The following is a 22107-nucleotide window of genomic DNA, read 5'->3' as shown; positions in this document are numbered from 1 at the left end:
AAACAAACAGTGTGGATGATCAGAGTTCGGGGCCTTCAGTGTCTCCTCCAAAGTAATGAGTGATGGCCCCCTGGTCCCATTATCTCTCTTAATCTGTCTTTTTCTCATTCCTTTGTCACCACCGAACATGGGGTACCCACAGGTGATGCAGGGCTGGTTCCCTACATTCTGGTGCCCAATGTGTGGGGCTCATGAATCCCTATACAACACTGCCCCTCTTTTTTTGCCTGGTTCTGGCCGTTCTACGGAGAATGCACAGTGAGGGTTTTCACACCCTCTGCTTCATCTTTTGACACCAGAGAGCTGAAAAGTCCACCCTCAAATCATGCTGATGCAGCTTATTTTTATACACAAGACCTATGGGGAATGAAGCTCAGTTGTGCATACACATGTTTCTCCTTTCATAAATATTCATGACCTCTCCTATATGTACTGAGTATGTGGATTTGGCCACCCTGCTCAGCATGCATTCCTGTTCTTTTTGCCTCTTCCTCAAGGTGTCTGTTTTTGGCTTCTGACTGGAGGCTACACTTCCCAGCCTGTCAGAGTGGCCACTCTGCAGGCTGCAACCTTTATGAGAAATATAGGTCTCCATTCCAAATTTATGAACTTTGTCATTCTTCAGTTGTCATAAGTTGGTATTCTATCAAAAGCAATTCATGTTCTCTTGAACATCTTCATGAACTTGGCTAGACAGAACCCAAACTCAGTTGTTCAAGATTTTATAACAAGATGTTATGAAGGGAAACATTATTAGGAGCTATAAAATAGAAGGGGTCGTCTATAAAAGTATAGCATAGAATGCCTATTTCCTTATTTTTTCCCTCAGCATTCTTGATTTATAGGGCCCTAGTAAAACAAGTATCAAGAATAACCCTCTTTTGGAATAATTTTCAAATACATTTTTTAAATGCAGTTTGAAAATCAAAATTTTTTTTACATAAGCAACTAATGATTTAAAGATGTTAGCACTGAGGGAAAAAAACAGGCTTTGGAGTCAAATCTGGGACGGAATCTTGGCTCTGTAATTTTGGGCATATTATGTGACTTCTCTGAGCCTCATGTTTTTCATATATAAAATGGGTTTAATTCCTAATTCATAGAACTGTTATGAGAAATGAATGAAATAATTTAAAACACTTAGCACACTACATGATACATAAATGAAAATGTTTCCTTACTAGCATCTTTTAAGAGTCAAAAGTTGGCCAGATGTGGTGGCATCTGTGTGTAGTCCCAGCTACTTGAGAGGCTAAGGAAGGAGGATTGCTTGAGCCCAGCAGTTTGAGGCTACAGTGAACTATGATTGTGCCACTGCATTCTAGCCGGAATGATCAAGTGGGACCTCATGTCTAAAACCCATTTTTTTTTTTTTTTTTTTTTTTTTTTTTTGTGACAAGAGTCTTGTTCTATCACCCAGGCTGGAACGCAGTGGCACAATCACAGTTTACTGCAGACTCGAGTTCCCAAGCTCAAGTGATTCTCCTACCTTAGCCTCCTGAATAGCTGGGACTACAGGAGCATGCCACCATGCCTGGCTATTTTTTTTTTTTTTTTGGTAGAGACAGGGTTTTGCCATGTTGTCCGGCCTGGTCTTGAACTCCTGAGCTTGAGCAATCCACCCGCTTTGGCCACCCAAAGTGCTGGTACTACAGGCATGAGACACTGTGCCTGACTTTAAAAAGCAATTTTTAAAAATAAAATAAAGAGTCTACAGGAAATATATGAGATTAATGTTTTGGAATGCCAAATGCATCACATTTTCCATAGCTGTAGTTGTAAACATTTACATCTTATTTCCCTGTCTATTCTAGTAATTTATAAGGCCCACATTACATATAAAAGCTTCACACTAAAATCTTTCATAATTTGAATTTTCAAGAAATAACCCTAATTGAGGCATAGTTTATAAATAACAAAATACATTCTTCTTTAAAATAAAAATTTGATGAGTTTTGACATAAGACTCAAAATAAAGAACATTTCCATGATTGCCCCAAATTTTCTGATCCCCATCCCCGTTAATCCCTGGGTAACCATTAATCTGATTTTTGTCACCACAGATTATATTTGACTTTTACAGAGTTTTATATAAATAAAAATCACACTATGGGCCCTTCTTTATCTTGGCATGATTATGAGAGTCATCTATGTTGTTAGTAGTTCATCAATTAACTAGTTCATTAGTAGTCATTCATTTGTATTGCTGAGAAGGGTGTCATTACATAGACACACCACAATTTGTTTACCTTGTTGATGAACATCTGGGTTGTTTCCAGGTTTTGGCTACTATGAATAAAGCTTTTATGATTGCTTACAAGCCTTTGTGTGACATGTTTTCATAGTATACCTTTCCCTATCCTTTTAACTTTATCCCTGTTTTACTTAAAGTGTGTTTCCTGTAGAAAGCTTATGGTTGGTATTTTATTCAATTTTGCTATTTTATCCAATCTAACAATTTCTGCCTTTTAATTAAAGTGTGTATATCATTTGTATTTAATGTAATTGTAAGTATGGCTAAGTCTACCACCTTACTACTTATTTTCTATTTGACCCTACTACTGTTCTTTCTTGTGCTTTTCCTCTATTCTTGCCATTTTTCAGATGTACTATCTTTTAATCTCTTTAAAAAGGATTTTCATTTAAAAAAAAAAAGGATTTTTTTCATATAATAAATGTGAATTTAGTCACATTTATTATAATTCAATTTTCATTTTTTTCTTTTATTTTTTAGGGACAGGGTCTTAATCTGTCTCCCAGCCTGGAGGGCGGTGGTGTGATCACAGCTCGCTATAGCCTTGATCTCCTAGCCTCCTACCTCAGCTTCCTGAGTGGCTAGGACCATAGGCACAATTAACTATTCCTGTATATATATATATCAATTTTTTGGTAGAGACAGGGTCTCACTATGTTGTTGCCCAGGCTGATCTTGAACTCCTGGACTCAAGCAATTTTGACACCTCAGCATCCCAAAGTGCTGGGATTACAGTGTTGAGCCACAATGCCCAGGCTAATCTCTGTATTGACTCATTAAATATACCTTCTTATTTTTATAAGTACCTATAATTCCAGCTATTAGGGAGGCTGAGGCAGGAGAATCGTTTGAACTCAGGAGGTTCCAGGGGTTCTTTTATAGCTATGTGTGTGGTCTATGTACATGTCTAGAAATAGGTACATACCATCTACCACATCCAGCTAATTTTTGTATATTTAGTAAAGATGGGGTTTTACCATGTTGGCCAGGCTGGTCTTGAACTCCTGACCTCAATGATCCACCTGCCTTGGCCTCCCAAAGTTCTGGGACAGCTAATGTTTTAAAATTTAAATATTTAATTTTAATTTTTGTACAGATGGGGTCTCATTATGTTGCCAAGGCTGGTCTCAAGCAATCCTCCTGCCTCGGCTTCTGAAAATGCTGGGCTCATAGGTGTGAGTCACCATGTACTCTCTGCCTGCTTTTTAACATTTTCCTTTTAACACTGGTTTTCAACAATTTGACTGTGGTGTGCTTTTTTCTTTATGAATTGGTTGAGTTAGATTTTTTAGATTTGTGGGCTCATGGTTTTCCTCAAATTTGGAAAACTTTTGACCCTTATTCAACTATTATTTTTTTCTGTCTCCCACCCTTTTGGAATTCCAGTTACACTTACGCTAGGCCATGTGATATTGTTTCACAGGTCACTGAGGCTTTCTTCATACATTTCAGGGCTTTTTCTCCCTCTCTCAGTTTGATTTTGGATAGTTTTAATTGCAATATACTTTAACATCATGGATTTTTTTTCTTCTGCAGTGTCCAATTTCCTGGTAATTCCATCTACATAGTTTTTTTCATTTCAGACATATTTTTCACCTCTAGAAGTTCCGTTTCTTTTTATATCTTCCATTTCTTTTCACATTATATTTAGGTTTTTCTTCTTCTCTATGAGCATAAGGATCATATTTATAATAGCTATTTTAACATCCTTGGCTATTTATTCCATTATCTCTGACATTTCTAGATCTGTTCATTGACTGAATTTTTGGAAGGCTTATTTTCTGCTTCTTCATATGCCTAGTAATTTTTGACTGGTGTTGAGACATTTTTAATTTACATTGATGAGGGCTGAATCTTGTATAGTTAAATTACTTGCATGTTAGTTTGACCGTTTCAAGACTTCAAAAAATTCTTTTAGGACAGATCTAGAGAATCCTTATTCTAGGACCAATTTGTCCCTACATCTAAGGTATGGTTCTTTTGAGAATGTCTATCAAATGTTCACGTGTTCAACTGTATCTCTCTATTGAAACTAGAGGGAAGTAAAATCATTCATTTTATATTATTGGCAATAGCTATTTCCTAGGAAGTTGTTTCTAGCCTGGTCTTGTGGTTTAGAATTCAGCCAAAGCCTCACAGGATACCTATGCAGATTTCTGAGACTCTTCTTTCTCTTCATAGCTCCTTCTTCTGTAAATCTCTGTCTCATAAATTCTAGTTGCCTTGGCATTTACGAACTCTGATCTCTGTTTCTTCTACTTAACTAGATGGCCAAGCTCTGTTTCCCCTCTCTGTGATGCAGTTTAGAAGCTGCCTTAGGCTGTAAACTCAACCAATGCAGGGTTCAACTCATTTGTTCCTCTTATCTCAGGCATCACAGTCCTGTGTGCCTGCTGTCCAGTATCTCAAAACAGTTGTTTCAGATATTTTGTCTGGTGTTTTCGTTGTTTATAGCAGCAAAGTAATTCCCACAGCAGTTAATACTTCATGGATGTATGATTTGAATTTTTACATAAAAACTAAAAGGCAAAATCAGAAATCCCTATTGCCTTTTTCCTTCCCAAAAAAAAAAAAATAGTCTATGTTTTCTAAGGAAAAATGGTCAAAACAGTAATTTGAATTGAATATATAGCATGTACTATCTAAAGTTTGCAATAACAAAAGACATTTTAAACATTTGTCATATTCCTTTTCTTTCTTTCTTTCTTTTTTTTTTTTTAAGATGAAATCTCACTCTGTTGCCCAGGCTGGGGTGCAGTGGCACCCAGGCTGGAGTCCAGTGGTCTGATCTTGGCTCACTTCAACCTCCGCCTCCCGGGTTCAAGTGATTCTTTTGCCTCAGCCTCCCAAGTAGCTGGAACTACAGGCACACATCACCATTCCCAGCTAATTATGCCCAGCTAATTTTTATGTTTTTAGTAGAGATGGGGTTTCATCATATTGGCCAGGATGGCCTTTGTCAGGTCTCCATATGCAAGCCTGGAGCCTTAAAGTCTGAAGTCCTGCTTGCCTTGGCTGATCGTCTCCCACCCGCTGCCTGCGTTCACCACTGTCCCTAATTGTCTAGTGGAGCTTCCTGGACAAGCCCCTCACCCCACTCTGCCATCTTAACTGTTATTATGATAATACTCTTATCCCATCCGCCATTGTAACTAACTTATGGTAATGTATACTCCTTGCCCCTACCCCCACCACTGTAACTGATCTTACTCTGTAACTTTCCACCGACCACCCCAAACCTATTAAACCAACTCCTATCCCAGTACCCTTTGCTAATGCCTTTCAGCCTTAGCCCACCTGCACCCAGGTGAATAAACAGCCATGCTGCTCACACAAAGCCTGTTTGGGGGGGTCTCTTTACTCAAAGCACATGTTTTTCAACAGTCTTAACGCCTGACCTCATGATCTGCCAGCCTCAGCCTCCCAAAGTGCTGGGATTATAGGCATGAGCTCACGCCCACCTGATCTCCTCCGATATTCTTTTTCTTTTTCTTTTCTTTCTTTTTTTTTTTTTGAGACAGAGTCTTGATCTGTCACTAGGCTGGAGTGCAGTGGTGCAATCTCGGCTCACTGCAACCTCCGCCTCCTGGATTCCAGCAATTCTTCTGCCTCAGCCTCCCGAGTAGCTGGGACACAGGCGCGTGCCACCATGCCAGCTAATTTTTTTGTATTTTTAGTAGAGATGGGGTTTCACCGTGTTGGCCAGGATGGTCTCGATCTCTTGACCTCATGATCCACCCGCCTTGGGCTCCCAAAGTGCTGGGATTACAGGTATGAGCCACTGCGCCTGGCTTTCTTTTTCTAAAAGAATCCTTAGCAATTAATCTACTGTTTCCTGAAGTCAGTACCACTAACGTGAATATTTCTATCTTTTCTATAGGCAGTAATGATGATGAGGTCATTAAAATTAGTGATTAACTTATCCAATTATCTCCTGTCTATATGTGAAAAAGAGTAACCACAGATCAAGAAGTAGACAGAGTTGAATTTAAATAAGATAATCTGTGAGTCTGAAATACATTTGGAGGATCTTGAAACTGTCTTTGCAATAATTACAGAAGTGAGAAGATTATGACAGTGAAAGAGACCTGATCTAATCAACCCCTATATTGTCTTTAATCTCCAAACTGCCCTTGGTCATGGGCTTGGCCTTGTTAGCTTTGGGAGAAATTTAGTTTTTATTTTAAATAATAGGCCTTCCCCCCAGATAAACTGCCTTCACAAAACTAATGAAAGAGCACCAAGTTAGGAAGATGGAAAGAGGCTGAATTCTGCTAAGATGTAAGTGTAAGAGATTACCAGCCATTATTCCAGAGGTCACAAGATTTGCAACTTCCCTACACTCACTCTTGCAGATAACATCACTGTTGCAGAACCTACGATTGGTCTTTGAGATGTCCTTTCAGGCTGTGGCTCCCACCTAGAAAAGGACTCAGCATATGAGGATCATTTGCCACACCCTTATGATTGTATCCAACATAAGCAGTACTCACTCCCTTAGCCCCCTGCCTGCCAAACTGTCCTTGAAAAATCCTGGCCTCCAATTTGGGAGACAAATTTTGAGTAATAAAACTCCAGTCTCCAGTTCAGCAGCTCTGTATGAATTAAACTATTTCTCTATTGCAATTCTCCTCTCTTGACAAATTGGCTCTCTCTGGAGGGTGGGCACAGAGAACCTGCTGGGCAACTACAAATGCACTAAAACATCAGTTTCAGAGGTAAATGCTTAGGGATTACTGTTTTAAAATAAATGAGACAAAGTCAACAAAGAACATAAAGGTCTTTCGTACCCAGTTTAACTTTTTCCTTTAAAGAGCATGATGCTTTTTTCAAGGGAATGAAATAAGAAAGCTTTTGAGAAATTCTACAAGGAGTAACACATTTCAGAGCTGACAAGCCTTTATTATACTGCTTTTGAAATCCCAAGGATGGCTTCTTTCCTACACAGATTATAATGTCCACGTTAGATTTCTTAGTTTGCAGCTCAGGAATAACAATTACCAAGGTTCTTCAGGTTTCAAAATATAAATAAAAACAGCTGGTTATAGTGAAGTCACAATGGGTATTCACAAGCTAATGACAGTTGTCAGCTACTATTACCTAGAGACAAAATATTATTTTAAAGTATAAATTGTATCAAGTGGCTCTTTGGTTGGATTTTTTGATCTTTTGTTTTGATTTCCATGTGAATACAGTAAGAAATAATATAAGTATGTTCCAGAGCAATGTGCTTCAAAAAAGCCTAGAAATTAGAGCATTCAACATGACTATTTAGAGCCAAAACATGCTAACAGATTTAGGCACAAAAACAAAAAGCTATGGAATTGTGCAGACTAAGAAGATTAGTACAGCAACTACAAACAATTGCATTTGAAGAAGGAATCCATTTTTAAAAAATGCCTTTGAGGCATCAGAAATTGAAAAACAGTCATAAAATATAAATGCTTATTATTTGGTAAAATACTTTAAGAATGCTTGTAAAAATATATAGTATGAAGTTTGGCTGGTGTTCAAAATGTGTAAAATCTCCACTAAAATAAATCACCTGTATATATCTTGAGGGCTTATTATGCAAGGGAACTGGTACAGTAAGGAAGCACATGTTGGGATTTTTCTGCAAAGCTACTTGGAGTAGAACTATAAATGATTTCAGGAGCCTATGATCTTAACATTGTCAATTTCCTCCCCACCTTCTGCAATATTCTGCAACATAAGTATGAGATATAATCATAGAATTTCAGTGCTGGAAGGCCAGAGAGATCATACAAACTCTTTTGCAGCTAAGAATAATAGAGTCTAGTAATGTTAGATAATATTCCTGGGTCGGGCACGGTGGCTCACACCTGTAATCCCAGCACTTTGGGAGGCCAGGCAGGTAGATGACCAGAGGGCACGAGTTCAAGACCAGCCTGGCCAACATGGTGAAACCCCAACTCTACTAAAAATGCAAAAAATTGGCCAGTGCGGTGGCTCACACCTGTAATCCCAGAACTTTGGGAGGTCAAGGTGGGCAGATAATGAGGTCAGGAGTTTGAGACCAGCCAGGCAAACATGGTGAAACCCCATCTCTACTAAAAATACAAAAATTAGCTGGGCATGGTAGTAGGCACCTGTATTCCCAGCTACTTGGGAGGCTGAGGCAGAAGAATTGCTTGAACCCAGGAAGCAGAAGTTGCAGTGAGCCGAAACTGTGCCATTGCACTCCAGCCTGAGTGACAAAGCGAGACTATGTCTCAAAAACACATGCACGCACACACGCATGCACACACACAAAATCAGCCAGGCGTTGTGGAGGATACCTATATTCTCAGCTATTTGGGAGGCTGAAGCAGGAGAATCACTTGAACCCAGGCGGCAGAGGTTGCAGTGAGCCGAGACCGTGCCATTGCACTCCAGCCTAGGTGACATAGTGAGACTCCGTCTCAAAAAAACAAACAAAACACACAATGAAAATTAGCCAGGCATGATGACAGACGCCTATAATCCTAGCTACTCGGGAGCCTGAGGCAGAAGAATCACTTGAACTCAGGAGGCGGAGGATGCAGTGAGCCACAGTGCACTCTGGTCTGGGAAATAAGAGAGAAACTCTGTCTCAAAAAACAAACAAACAAACAAAAAAAACCCCCCAAAAAACCCACCAAAGAAAAAGGTAATATTCCTAAGGTCACAGCAGTTCAATCCAATGCAATACCCTCTTCCTCTAGGTCGCATATGACATTAGGTTGCTAAATTCAGTAGACATTTTAGCTCTTAACTTGCTCTTTTTAGCAGCATCTAATGATATTAATGACTCCCTCACTGTGTAACAAGTTTTCTCTTTGGCTTTTACGAAGCTTCTAGTTTTTCTATCTTTCTGTCTAGACCTTCTAAATTTCCCCTCATGAGCTATTCTTCCTCTGTTCATCCCTTAAACGTTTCTAAGTGCTTTGTCCTAGGCCTCCATGCTTCTCAGTTCACACACTCTCTAGGCAATCTCATGTCCTCCCAAAGTCTCATGTAAATGCTGATGATATCCCAAGCCTATATTCAATTGTCTGCTAGAAATCGGGTCTCCCACAGCCATGACTCAAACTCAAAAGTCCTAAAAGTGAATCCATCTTCCCTAACCATCCATAATCTCAACCAATAACACCATCATTATTTATTTTTGACCGAGCCAGAAAATTACCTGGTATCCCTGACTATTCTTAGAGCCAGAATCTGACATTCCTCACATATAATCAGTCATCATGCCCTTTCATTCTATTTTTTAAACATCTCTAAGCCCTCTGAGACTCTCTACATTACCACCATTTTAGTCGAGGCCACCACCATCTCTTTCTTCTACCAGCTACACTGTAATTGGAGTCCTTCATTCCAACCTTGCTACAGTTCAATTTTCAACACTGAAGCAGGGTAATCTTTTTCCAGATGAAGCCACTATCTGAAATTGGTAGTTGGTGTTTACCATTTCTTTTTTTTTTTTTTGAGACGGAGTTTCGCTCTTGTTACCCAGGCTGGAGTGCAATGGCGCGATCTCGGCTCACCGCAACCTCTGCCTCCTGGGCTCAGGCAATTCTCCTGCCTCAGCCTCCTAAGTAGCTGGGATTACAGGCACGCGCCACCATGCCCAGCTAGTGTTTTTTTTGTATTTTTAGTAGAGACGGGGTTTCACCATGTTGACCAGGATGGTCTCGATCTCTCGACCTCGTGATCCACCCGCCTCAGCCTCCCAAAGTGCTGGGATTACAGGCTTGAGCCACCGCGCCCGGCGGTGTTTACCATTTCTATACATTTACGCACACACACACACAGACACACACACACACACACAGAGATACACACACACATATACACATGCACAAACGTATATCTCAATACACAATATTTAGTATTGTGATAACTGGCCTCCAAGAAGGTTCTTTATAATCCATGCCTGCAGGTATTTGCTATGGTTTGAATGCCTCCTCCAAAATTCACCTTAAAATTTAATTGCCGGCCGGGCGCGGTGGCTCAAGCCTGTAATCCCAGCACTTTGGGAGGCCGAGGCGGGTGGATCACGAGGTCGAGAGATCGAGACCATCCTGGACAACATGGTGAAACCCCGTTTCTACTAAAAGTGCAAAAAAAAATTAGCTGGGCATGGTGGCACGTGCCTGTAATCCCAGCTACTCAGGAGGCTGAGGCAGGAGAATTGCCTGAACCCAGGAGGCGGAGGTTGCGGTGAGCCGAGATCGCGCCATTGCACTCCAGCCTGGGTAACAAGGGCGAAACGCTGTCTCAAAAAAAAAAAAAAAAAAAAAAAAAAAAATTTAATTGCCATTGTAATAATGTTGAGAGGAAGGACCTTTAAGAGATGATTAGGTCATGAAGGCTCTGCCCTTTGTAACTGAATTTTTGCCATTATCACAGGAGTGGGTTAGTTACTGGGAGAGTGGGTTCCTGATGAAACAAAAATGGTTAAATTCAACTCGACTTCCCCTCTCTGTCTCCTGTGCACACTTCTTCACCATGTAATGCCTTCTGCCATGTTACAATGCAGCAAGAAGACCTTCACCAGATGGACTCCTCGATTTTGGACTTCCCAGAACCAAAAGCCAAATCAATATCTTTTCTTCATCAATTACTCTGTAATTGATACAGCAGTGAAGAAATGGACTAAGATAGTATAGATACCTCTTTACTTGTAAGATTACCTCCTGTTAAACCCACTGTAAGTCAAAAATACATTTAATACTCCAACAAATCCAACATAAAATGAAAAAACCATAAGTTGAGCCATCACTAAGTCAGGGATTGTCTGTATTCATGTCCCTGTGTAGTGTCATCCACATTAAATCAGGGCTGGTCTGCATAACCAATATGATACAGCTGAAGTGATAATGTGTAACTTTCAAAACTATGTCATAATAGATTTTATAGCTTCTGCTTTGGTCTCTTGTACACTTGCTCTAGAGGAAGCCAGTCATATCATGAGGACAATTCTGCAGCCCTATGGAGAAGTCCACATGGAGAAGTGGTACCTTAAACCAAAAGTAAACTTGTCAACCATGTTAGTGAGTCATCTTAGAACCAGCCTCTGTCAAGCCTTCAGATGAGATTAAGTCCCTTGCTGACATGGGGCTGCAACCTCATAAGACTACAAACTGCTCAGCCAAACTATTCCTAAATCCCTAATCCACAGAAACATGAGTGATAATAAAAGATTATTTTATGCCTCTTTGCTGTAATTTGCTATACAGTATTAAATAACCAAATATGGTATGACTTTGCATGTATTTATATTTTATTGTAGTATCCCCTATCCATGGAGGATATGTTCTAAGACCCTCAGTGAATACCCAACTGCAGATAGTACAGAACCCTATACATGCATACCTCTGAGAAAGCTGAGGAACTGCCTATTTCTGGCTTCTGACTGGAGGCTATGCTTCCCAGCCTGTTAGAATGGCCACCCTGAAGGCTGCAATGCTTTATGAGAAATGAAGTTCTCCTTTCCACATTTATAAATCTTGGCATTCTCCAGTTGACATGATTGGCCTATGAGGATGGGATCTGTGGAGAACTCTGGGTTCCCCAATTTGATCAGAAATCAATACATAGGCTGGGTGCGGTGGCTCATTCCTGTAATCTCAGCACTTTGTGAGGCCAATGCAGGCAGACCACTTGAGGTCAGGAGTTTGAGACCCGCCTGGGCAACATGGTAAAACCCGTCTCTACTGAAAATACAAAAATTAGCCGGGTGTGGTGGTGGGTGCCTATAATCCCAGCTACTTGGGAGATAGAGGCAGGAGAATTGCTTGAACCTGGGAGTAAAAGTTGCAGTGAGCTGATACTGTGCCACTGCACTCCATCCTGGGTGACAGAGCTAGACACCATCACAAAAAAAAAAAAAAAAAAAAAAAAAAAAAAAAAAAAAAAATCAAAAACTTGTTTATTTCTGGAATTTTTCATTTAACATTTTCAGACTGCAGTTGCCCGTGGGTAACTGAAATTATAGAAAGTGAAATCACAGAAAAAGGTTGGGGGAGCCTACTGTACATAAAGATCACAGCGTATATAACCCTCTACAACTTGCCTTTTATGACAATCATGCTTTGAAGTTTATCTAAGTTGAATCATATTTATGGAAATACTTAAACTCCTACATATAAGGAAGTAGTAAATTAAAAAAAAAACTTCTTATAGAATTTCATTCTATGAATACATTGCTTAACCACAGGGCTACATTCTGAGAAATGCATCATTAGGTGATTCTGTCACTGTGTGAACATCATGGATGATAATTATAACACCTAGATGGTACACCCTACTACACACCTAGTAGGTATCTAGGTATTGTTCTTAGGCTACAAACCTGTATAGGCACTTTGGAAGGCAGTTTGGTGTTTTCTTACAAAAACAAACATACTGCTACCAATCATAATTCTTTGTATTTACCCGAAGGAGCCGAAAAATGCCATATAAAACCTTGCAAACAGATGTTTATAGTAGCCTTATTCATAACTGCCAAAACTTGGAAGCAACCAAGATGTGCTTCGGTAGGCAAGTGGACAAATTGTAGTACACCCAGAAAACAACACTATTATCCAGTGCTAAAAAGAAATGAGCTATCAAGCCATGAAAAGATATAAGGAAAACTTAACCATATCATACTAAGTGAAAAAAGTTAATCTGGAAAGGCTACATACTGTATGATTCCAACTATAAGACATTCTGGAAAAGGCAAAACTATGGAGATAGTAAAATATCAGTAACTGCCAGGAGTTAAGGAGAAGGGAGACATGAATAGGTAGAGCACAGAGGATTTTTAGGATGGTGAAACTCCTCTGTGTGATATTATAATGCTGGACACATGTCATATATACATTTGCCCAAAACCTATAGGATGTAAAACACCAAGAGTGAACCCTAACGAAAATTACGGACTTGGGGTAATAATGATGTGTCAATGCCAGCTCATCAGTTGTAACAAATGTACCACTCTCATGGGAAGATGTTCATCATGGAGAAGGTTATGCAAGGATTTGGGGGCAGGGAATATATATTTCTGTACCCTTCTCTCATTTGGGATGTGAAGCTAAAATTGATCTAAAAAAATAGTCTGTTTTTTAGTATTTTTGGTTAATTAACCTCTGAGAGAATCTGATAAAGCTATGGATAAACTTTCCTCAACCCTATTTCCTGAAAAAAATCCAAACAGTTTATACATAAAAATTGTAGATATAATTTAGAAAATAAATTATTTTATTTATAACTATCTTATAATTATATTTATTATTTATAATTTATAAAATTATTTTATTCCAATGCAATAATAATTGTATTGGAAACTGATTTTCTTCATATTGCCATATTTTAAAAATAAATGTTTATAAAACCTGAAGGATTATTTCCCTAATTTCTGAATCAAAATTAATGGCCATTTCCTGTTTGTTAAAAAGAAATAAAGTATACAAATTAAACAGGAAATAAATGTTAATTCAATAGGAAAGAACATGTAAATTATAAGCTGCTATTGTTTGGCTAAAGAAGTCACATACTGTCCTAGTTTTGGAACACGATGAACTGAGTATTATCTTTGGTATCCAAAGGTTATACACTTTCTGTTTTGATGAAAAGCAGTACTGAAAACTCCGAGAAAGGTATATGGTAACAAACAGAATCACAGCTCACTTTGCCAAATGATGCTAGGTTAGGCTTGTGCAAGGAACCTAAGAATTGTCTGAGAATTGATTTCATATCACTGCTTAATACAATATCAAAAGTGAAAAGATTATAAATCCAAGTTTTAATTGTGAAGTTTTTTGTGAGGAGGTAATCTTTAAGTTCTCTGCAGTTTTTATATATTCCTTCAGAAAAACTGACAAAACTTTTCATTAATGACTAGCCTTTGGAGCTACTTCCAGCAGTAGAAAATTCACATGGTTGTCCATTTCTTTTTATTTTTGAGATGGAGTCTTGCTCTGTCGCCAGGCTGGAGTGCAGTAGCGCAATCTCGGCTCACTGCAACCTCTGCCTCCTGGGTTCAAGTGATTCTTCCGCCTCAGCCTCTCGAGTAGCTGGGACCACAGGCGCATGCCACCATGCCTGGCTAATTTTTGTATTTGTAGTAAAGAGGGGGTATCACCATGCTGGCCAGGATGGTCTTGATCTCTTGACCTCGTGATCCGCCCACCTCGGCCTCCCAAAGTGCTGGGATTACAGGTGTAAGCCACCGCACCTGGCCTGGTTGTCCATTTCTACAGGACTACAGGACTACAGATGTATGCCACCATGCCTAGCCAATTTTTTGTATTTTTAGTAGAGATGGTTTCACCATGTTGCCTAGGATGGTCTCAAACTCCTGGCTTTACCTTACTCAGCAGTAACTTGGCTAACAGTTTATACTTTTCTGCCAAATCCGTAACAACTGTAAGACCTTGAATTAGAGTACCCATTCATAAAGCTCTAAATATCCCCAAGTAAAAATCAAGCCATGAATAAACTCTTCCTGTACTAATCTTTCTTTTCTCTTAAAAAGCAAAACTCCTGCCAACAATTTAATCAAGCAAAGGAGAATTTTATATTTTTATCCTTTTTCTTGATAAAAACCTTGTTCTCATGAAATTGATTACTTCTGTGGTAGCAGGCAAAACTTTTAGGCCTGTTGGGAGAGAATCTTTAAAGCCAGTATGTGGCAGTGAAAAAAAGCAACGCATTATTTCAACAGGTGGAGCTGCTTTCTCCTCTGAGGCAGTCTAAGTATGCACATTGCTAAGTTTGGAAGATGCACCATCTGTGCGGAGTACTAAGATCTTTGTTATAATCAAAAATTTTTTTTTGGCCAGGCATGGTGGTTCACACCTGTAATCTCAGCACTCTGAGAGGCTGAGGCGGGTGGATCACCTGAGGTCAGGAGTTTGAGACCAGCCTGGCCAACATGGAAAAACCCTGTCTCTACTAAAAATACAAAAATCAGTCAGGCATGGTGTAATTCCAGCTACTTGGGAGGTTGAGGCAGGAGAATCACTTGAATCTGGGAGAAGGAGATTGTAGTGAGTCAAGATCACACCATTGCACTCCAGTCTGGTGACAAGAGCAAAACTCTGTTTCAGAAAAAAGAAAAAAGAAAAAAGAAAAAAAGAAAAAAAATTCTGGTGGTTATTTTGGCAAAGAAATTTAAGTCTGCCTGAGATGCTGGTAGTATATTAACAGCCTTTGCAATTTCCACAAGAGACCCACATATTAGGAATTTTTCTTTAATTGTGTCAGCATGCATGTTAACCGACAAAAACTAGGAACTAACTGCTTTGAGCAATATCAGTCATTTCATCAAGTTGCACTCTGGAGGAAAATGGGATAGTTTCCAATTCCCTCAAAATTCACTTCAAAATATTGGAAAAAATGATGACAACCCTGAAGAAGATGGCATCAACTGAAATTTGACATAGAAGTAGTTCATTCACTGTCAGCACATAAAGCTTACAAGTCTTTCCAATTTCATGTGGCTTCTTTTCTTGGTAATATAAAAGTCTTGAAGAATCCTTAAGATTCTGTGATGGAACAAGTTCATCCGCATTTTGGTAAAGTTTCAAACTGTAACTACTACTTACAAAAAAAAAAAAATCCAAACTGTTCGATATATTTTTAAAATAAAAAAAAATAAGGTGCTTCCGTTTTCACAACTTTAAGTTGGTGAGGCATCTGCCACATTAAAATACTTAGGCTCTGTGTGCTATAATTTTTGGTGAATTTGTCAAGTCTTTTTAAAGTTGGAGCGAAAGATATATAGTTGTGGGGGGTATAGTGGTGGGGTATGTATCTGCCCTTAATGCAATGATGACAGAACTTCCAACTGTGTATAACAGTTAATAACAGGACTTGACAAAAAAGTCATTAATAACATTTGTCCCCTTTCCCTCAAAACTACTTTAAAAACTAACAGGAAAAATTCTGAACTACATAAAGAACTCTTACAACTCAATAATAAGAAGATAAATAGTCAAATGTTTTAAAAGTTACTTCGAATAGATACTTTACTAAAGAAAATACATGAATGGTTAATAAGCACATGAAAAGATGTTCAATATCATTATCAGTGAAATCTAATTTAAAACCACAGTGAAGTAATATTACACATCCACTAGAGTGTCTATAAGCAAGACTGATTGTACCAAGGTTGGGGAGTATGTAGGGCAACTGTCACAATGATGTACTGCTGGTGGGAATGCAAAATGGTACAGCCACTTTGGAAAACAGTTTGCAGTTTCTTAAAAAATTAACCATATACTTACAATATAACTCAACCATTCCATTCACAAGTATCTATCCAAGAAGAATGAAAACATGTCCATACAAAGACTTACAGGCAAATGTCGGCAGCAGCATGGTTTTTAATAGTACAAAATGGAAAACAATCCTAATGTCCCTCATTTGGGGGATGAATAAACAAAATGTGGTACTTCCATATACTGGAATACTACCCAGCAATAAAAATAAATACTATGAATACACAATACAACATGGATAAGCTTTGAAAGTACTGTACTGTGTAAAAGAAGCCAGATGCACAAGACTACGTATTACATGAGTTCATTTATATGACATTTTTGGAAAAAGTTTAACTACAGAGACAGAAAGCAGATTAGTGGTTGGCCAGGGTTAAGAGTGGGAGTGAAGATTAGAACTGGGGAACTTTAAAAAAAAAAAATTTGCTACACTATCAACTGACTAACAAGCAAGCAGTCTAAAAAGATGGATTGTTGTGGCTGGCCATGGTGACTCATGCCTGTAATCCCAGCACTTTGGTAGGCTGAGGCAGGCGGATCACCTGAGATCAAGAGTTTGAGACCAGCCTGGCCAACATGGCGCAAACCTGTCTCCACTAAATACAAAAAATTAGCCAGGCAATGGTGGTGTGTGTTTGTAACCCCAGCTGCCAGGGAGGCTGAGGCACAAGAATCACTTGAACCTGGGAAGCAGAGGTTGCAGTGAGCTGAGACTATAACTCTGTACTCCAGCCTGGGGGACAAAGTGAGACTCTATCACACACACATAAAAAGATGGATTGTTGGGATGGGTAAATTTTATGGTATGTGAAATACAGATCAATAAAGCTGTTTAAAAAAACTAAGAGCTGGGTGCGGTGACTCACACCTGTAATCGCAGCACTTTGGGAGGCTGAGGTAGGCAGATCATCTGAGGTCGGGAGTTCAAGACCAGCCTGACCAACATGGAGAAACCCCCATCTCTACTAAAAATACAAAATTAGCTGGGTATGGTGGTGCATGCCTGTAATCCCAGCTAGTTGGGAGGCTGAGGCAGGAGAATCGCTTGAATCTGGGAGGCAGAGGTTGCAGTGAGCCGAGATCAAGCCATTGCACTCCAGCCTAGGCAACAAGAGCAAAACTCTGTCTCAAAAAAAAAAAAAAAAAAAAAAAAAAAGGAACAGGACAGAAAACAAAGAAAAAAAGCTGGGGCATATATCTGGTCCCCCAAACCACTCACAGACCTTAGGTTAAGAATATTATCTATTACTTGGGTTGACTAAACAGATGATTGTTTATTATTAAACAGGAATTTTCAGACAGTTTCATTATTATTTGGCCTCAAACAATTTTTGTAGGGAAATCTTGCATTTTTTGTTAAGTACAAGATAAACATAACAACTCTCTAGCAATTGTCTCTCTTGCATTTTTGTGGTTTTTTTTTTTTTTTTGGTGAGACAAGGTCTCACTCTGTCGTTCAGGATGGAGTGGTGCATTGGCAGGATCCTAGCTGACTGTTGCCTTGACTTCTCATCTCATTGCAGCCTTGACCTCCTGGGCTTAAGCAATCCTCCCACCTCAGCCTCCCAAGTAGCAGGGACCACAGGCACATGACAACACGCCCAGTTAATTTTTGTATTTTTTTTTTTTTTGGTAGAGACGAGGTCTCTCTGTGTTGCTCAGGCTGGTCTTGAACTCCTGAGCTCAGGAGATCCTCCCAAAGTGCTGGGATTACAGGCATGAGCCACCATGCCTGGCCCTAGTAATTCTTAATATAAGGCAAATGGAGTAGGATTACATTTCTGGATAAAGACATAAAAGCAGCTAGGTAAGACTATTTTTCTTGCTCTTTCTCTAGCTCACCTTCACACTTTCCCAATAGCTAAAGTGAAGATAGCTCCTGGCCTATGTTATTAAAAAGTTATTAGGCCTTTCACTCTCAAAAGTGTTCTAGGTTGGATGATGATAAATTACACAGTCAAACTGGCTATAGCAGAATTATTCACATCCTTAACTTTCATTAACATGAAGAGAAACACCACTAAGTAAGTATAAACCATATAACCATAAACACTTTACTATTAGTCATTTTACAATTGAGGATCTGAGGCACAGATAAATTAAAATGAGAAGTCCAAGACCACATGTTTTAAATTTGGGGTCTTTAACATGACCACAACCACTCCTTACAGAATAAGTACTATTTCTACATTTTTCTGTTGGAGGTATTAACTATTACTATCTACACTTCACAGATGAGGAAACAGGCTTTGATTTACTACTTGCCTGGGGTTATAAGGAGGTTAAGTGGTAGAACTGAGATATAAACCTAGGTCTGCTTGACTCCAAAGCTTGTACTCTTAAGCTTTAAGCAGAATACCTGTCATAAAAGGCAACATGGGTGTGAGTATGGGTATGTGTTTGTTTCATGTTTGGTCGAGGGAAATCTGTATCATTATAAAATTATACGTAAAATTTTCTGTTTATATAAATTCTTCTAGAGAAAGAGTCTAGAGCTTTCATTAGATTCTCAGAAGTATTTACAACACACATACACACAAAACCTCAAGAACCTGTTAGATTGCTTTGTTAGAGAGGTAAACATTTAAGATAATCTACATATTTTATTAGCAGCTGTTACTGTCATAACCAGATTTGTCAAATAACATAATTACAAGCAATTACTGAAAAGCAATACATATAGGTATATTACTAAGTATATAAATATCATAATTATAGAATGTGGTATTTTAGATCCTGTACTTCTAAAAACTGAGGGTCAAGTCATCATTTAATACTGAAGATGACCAGCAGTTATAACAAAGAGCAGGAAGTGATGGCAGAAGTTTCTGTTACTGGTGATCAGTCTCTACTTATTGGAGTAGCTGTGCATTAAGCAGTTTCTCACATGCTATACTGACCTAAGGTAAAATTAACTTAGAAGTACAAAATTAGAAAGACGTATAATTTGGGGACAGTAAGGACCTCAAACTCTATTAAATCAAGTAATTGTATGCTTTTATTTATTGATAACTAATATGAATTAGTTTTCTTAAGAAAGATAAATAGTGCTGGTAAGAATTTGGGGAGACACTCTTTCTCTTCATAAGTTGATATCCTTCTAGCTTTTGTAAAAATCTTGCCTTCAAACCCTCAAAATGGCAACCTATTAGCATTTATGTCCTCTGATAACATTTAGCAAGATACCCCAGTATAAATTACTGAAATATCTCCATATGGATAAAATACAGGTATGTATAAGAGGATAATAGTAACTGTAATAAGTAGCAAAATTAATACCAATTCTAATATGAATTCATTAGTTCAAATTAATTGCCACTAAATATCATAACCACCAGTGGGATTTGACCTTCCTGCTGTGGTGTAACATGTGACTTGGTTGATATTAAGTATATATAACTTTATGAATAGATATTGATATGTGTTGATATTGAATATATGACAATTTCAAACAAAATCTTAAAAACTAAAAATGTTTGAATGAAATAGTTCAGCAAAAGCTGAGCGGATTCAGCAATATAAACAAATTTTTTTTTTTTTTTACAGTGAGAGAAATTATTTTTTTGGTTTGTTTTTTGAGACAGAGTCTTGCTCTGTTGCCAGGCTGAGTGCAGTGGCATGATCTCCACTAACTGCAACCTCTGCCTCCTGGGTTCAAGTGGTTCTCCTGCCTCAGCCTCCCAAGTGGCTGAGACTACAGGTGTGCACCACCACCCCAGCTAATTTTTTTTTTTTTAAGAGATGGGATTTCACCATGTTGGTCAGGATGGTCTTGATCTCTGAACCTGGTGATCCTCCTGCCTTGGCCTCCCAAAGTGCTGGTATTACCGGTGTGAGACACTGTGCTGGGCAGAGAAATCCTTTTTATTCAAAGTATCTAATGATGGCACCCTGCAGTGGTAATGAAATAAGTCAGAACCTGGGAGTGGTGCTGGTGTAGATGTGGATAGTCAGTCACCATTTGGCTATTTAATGGACCAAGACAGTGTCAGGAGGAAGAGAGATACCCACCCACTGCATTGAAGGAGCTTAAGAAGGGAAAGGAATAGGTAGCATAGCCAGGTGGCATTATGGTCCTCTGGCTCTTGGCCACGTAGAAAGTACTGCTATCTGGGTACATAGTGACTCATAACTGGGGGCAACATGGCTACCTTTCTAGCCACAACACAGTACTAAATGCTGCTTTTTAATTTATACATTAATTGGTACTACTTTTTTAGTTTTTTGTCTTTAAGAGACTGGAAACAGCCAGCTAATATTTTCCTTGTTTTGATTTTGGTCTATTTTCCCCTTTTTAACCTTTCCATGTTACAAATGAGTAACCACAAATGGATTTTTCTTCCAAATTTAGAAGATTTGGCAAATATGAGCACACTGTCCATAAATTCACAAAACAGCTTTGGGAAGTGATTCCGATAAAACTGCAAATATCTATACTGACTAAATGCTGGGGATTCTAGCATTTTCATGATTCATCTTCTGGGCTTCTTTAGTTTTAGGCAACCTTATAAATTTGCAGGATGCTCTTTCAATGGTTATGCTTATGAATTAATGTGTTTCTAAGGTTGAAATCAGAGCTCTATCAAACTAAACTTTACACAGAGGAAACATATTTAACAGTCAGCCCCTAAACTAAGCAACCTAAACTGTAAATGCACAAAATCGAGTAAAAGAAATGACAGTAAAAGTTGTAAATACATCTCCCTCCACTACCATAAAAATAACTAAGGCTTGGATCCTGTTGCCAGGTTATAGCATCATAGACATTTACAAAGGATTGCATGTGGTCCCGAAGCATCTGTTTATCCCTTCTCACATCAAAGAAGAGTACTGCAGTCCTGTGTTTAAGGGAGGAAAAATATAAGCAAGAGCAGGAGGTCTCAGTTCCTTCTGGCTAGGCTCTGGTACAAGAGGCCTAATGATCAAGTGTTTGATCATTATCCATCATGTGAAGAACCAATGGTTAGAAAACACCAAAGATGGTGCTTCTGTGATTTTCATATTAACTATGTTACTAGTTTTAACAGATAAATGAAGCTGAGCGCAGCGGCTCACGCCTGTAATCCCAGCACTTTGAGAGGTTGAGGTGGGCGGATCATATGAAGTCAGGGGTTTGAGATCAGCCTGGCCAACATGGTGAAACTTGTCTCTACAAAAAATATGAAAATTAGTCAGGCATGGTAGTGCTCGCCTGGTCCCAGCTACTCGAGAGGCTGAGGCAGGAGAATTGCTTAATCTCAGGAGGTGGAAGCTGCAGTGAGCTGAGACCACACCACTGTACTTCACGTGGGCGACAGAGCAAGGCTCCGTCTCAAAAATAAAAGATAAAAGAACATTCCGATGATAGACTGGACAGGGAAAATGTGGCACATATACACCACGGAATACTATGCAGCCATAAAAAACGATGAGTTCATGTCCTTTGTAGGGACATGGATGAACCTGGAAACCATCATTCTCAGCAAACTGACACAAGAACAGAAAATCAAACACCGCATGTTCTCACTCATAGGCAGGTGTTGAACAGTGAGAACACATGGACACAGGGAGGGGAGCATCACACACTGGGGTCTGTTGTGGGGAACTAGGGGAGGGACAGCGGGG

At 39.0% G+C, this 22107-nt stretch overlaps 1 protein-coding gene across 8 annotated transcripts in view; it reads right to left on the bottom strand.

Annotated features, from left to right (window-relative positions):
- The window catches only part of MCU (mitochondrial calcium uniporter), a 229247-nt gene that overhangs the window by 31650 nt on the left and 175490 nt on the right, over positions 1-22107 (bottom strand). The gene's annotated exons all lie outside the window — the stretch shown is intronic.

Source organism: Saimiri boliviensis, chromosome 12, assembly GCF_048565385.1.
Source record: "Saimiri boliviensis isolate mSaiBol1 chromosome 12, mSaiBol1.pri, whole genome shotgun sequence".
In the NCBI taxonomy this organism is placed as follows: Eukaryota; Metazoa; Chordata; class Mammalia; order Primates; family Cebidae; genus Saimiri; species Saimiri boliviensis.
This window is presented reverse-complemented; position numbering and strand designations above follow the sequence as displayed.